The 2,234-nt window shown below is 37.1% G+C and overlaps 1 long non-coding RNA gene across 1 annotated transcript; it reads right to left on the minus strand.

Annotated features, from left to right (window-relative positions):
* Positions 1–584: 584 nt before the first annotated feature.
* LOC103584523 lies at positions 585–1,571 on the minus strand. Its single transcript, XR_549987.1, has 2 exons — positions 1,144–1,571; positions 585–749 (listed from the first exon to the last, which is right to left on the minus strand). It is a non-coding gene; the product is annotated as an uncharacterized LOC103584523 (long non-coding RNA).
* Positions 1,572–2,234: the final 663 nt, after the last annotated feature.

Genomic DNA, 2,234 nt, shown 5'->3' on the forward strand with positions numbered 1-2,234 from the left:
CCCCCACCCCCAAAATGAATATACTCTGTTACAATTGCTCAAAGACAGTCACAGGGAAAGCTTGTTATTCAGTTTGTTTACAACTGTAAGACTTTCGTACATGGGTCAACTCGTACAGACATATGTACACACCTGGGAAATTAAAATTAGGCTCCTGGGAAATTAGAATTATATTAGGAATTCATTAGAAGACAAGAAATATTTTGCAATATACCTTATTTACTCTGATTCATTTGCTTCCTATTTGCTATTTCCATGAAAGACAGATGTCCATATCCACTAACTCACTCATTTATTCAACTAATATTTACAGAGCCCCTTCCACATACCAGGACTATTTTAACCACTGAGGAGACAGCAATAAACAAAAGAGACAAAATGTCTTCACTCCTGGAGATTACACTCCAGTGATACAGATAATCAGTGAATAAACAAAAATACAAGGGTACTTCAATAAGATCATGAAAAAATCTGTATAAATAAAAATCTTTTAACTCTATTTTTCCATGAACTTTTTGAAGTACCTTCATATATGTGAACTGATGATCAACGCTCAGGTACAAAATAAGACAGGGCACAGAGAGTAAAGGGAGAATTGTGCTTTTAATAAAGTAGTCAGAAGAGGCCTCTTTTATGATATTAAAACTGAGTGGAGACCTGAGGGAAGTAAAGAAGGGACCAGGAGTATTACAGGTCTTCTGGGTAGAGAACACATACAGGGCTGTGAGGCAGAAGTACTCCTGGCAGGTCTGAAAAACAACAGAGGACAACGTGGCTGCAATACACTGAGCAAGAGGAAAAAGACAGGAGATATATTCAGAGAGGCAATGGGGACAAAGAGCAAACCATGTAGGATTCTGTCAGCCTCTTTGAGAGGTTTTTACTCTAAATAAAATAAGCCACATAATACTTTTAAGCAGAGAATAACATAGTCTGACCTAAGATTACAAGGGATCACTTTGTCTGCCCCTTAGAGAACAGACTGTAGGCGAGAAAGGGTGGGAGCAGGGCAACCAGTACTAAGACTGTTACAATAATCCAGGAGAGAGACTGGCCATTTGGACCAGGTGACGGCCCCATGGGTGGTGAGAAGGAAAACGGATAGACAGTTACTACAAAAACTCACAATTGCTTGGTTCTTACCTAAATTTCTCTTTCTTTGGGTTGCTATCTTCATCATCCAAAGCTTCTCTTCTATTTCTATACGTGATGTATCGTGTTTGAAGGACTGATGCCCTGAGATCATGCAAAGTCACAAGTGTACAAACATACTAGAACTAAAATTTACTAGAAATTTGAGTTGCAACTGCATATTCAAGACACTAAAAGCAGTGTTTTTCAAACTATTTTTCAAATTATGACCCATTAAAGAAATATCATGTATTTCATGACCCAGATACATATATACATAAATATATAGTCATGCACTGCAAAACGTTTCGGTTAACAATGGACTGAGTATATGACGGCCAGAGAAATAGGCTATATCCTGTAGCCTAAGTGTGTAGTAAGCTATAGCATCTAGGTTTGTGTAAGTACACTCTATGATGTTCACACAAAAACGAAATAACCTAACAACACATTTCTTTTTTTGTATACTTTTTTTCCCCTCTTTTTTGGCAACTGGCTGGTAGAGGGATCCGAACCTGTGACCTTGGTGCTATAAGGCTGCACTCTAACCAACTGAGCTAACTGGCCAGCCCCAACAACGCATTTCTCAGAACATAAACCTGTCGTTAAGTGACGCATGGCTGTATGTTATGAAAAGAAAGTTTAAGTAACCTATTTCTAACTAATGTCTGTTTTCATTAAATCTCCTCCCAATGGCTTTCACACCACTCGTGCAATTGGCCAGAGTTTTTGCTGCAGTGTGTCCCGTTTTTCCTAAAGAGCTCTATTTTCTACCCTATTTTATTTCATTAGAAATTGCTAGTAGCTGGCCAACCACCAAAAAATAAAAATAACAAAAATAAAAAAACATATCGCTGGTAGGATTCAATAAATTGGTTTTATAATTCACTAACAGGACCAGAGTAAAATTTGAAAAAGTATACACAAGGTATAGCACAGTATATTATCTATTTACAGTTCTTTTACAAAACACAAATGAAAAAGACCTGAAATATCCTATTCAGAAAGACCAGAAACATCCTGTCTCTGTATCCCATAGGAATCAGAAAAGTCAGGTTCCCACACTCAGGGAACCATTTTTTTTTTTTTTTTTTTTTTTTAAA

Source organism: Galeopterus variegatus, unplaced genomic scaffold (assembly GCF_000696425.1).
Source record: "Galeopterus variegatus unplaced genomic scaffold, G_variegatus-3.0.2 Scaffold62822, whole genome shotgun sequence".
NCBI lineage: Eukaryota > Metazoa > Chordata > Mammalia > Dermoptera > Cynocephalidae > Galeopterus > Galeopterus variegatus.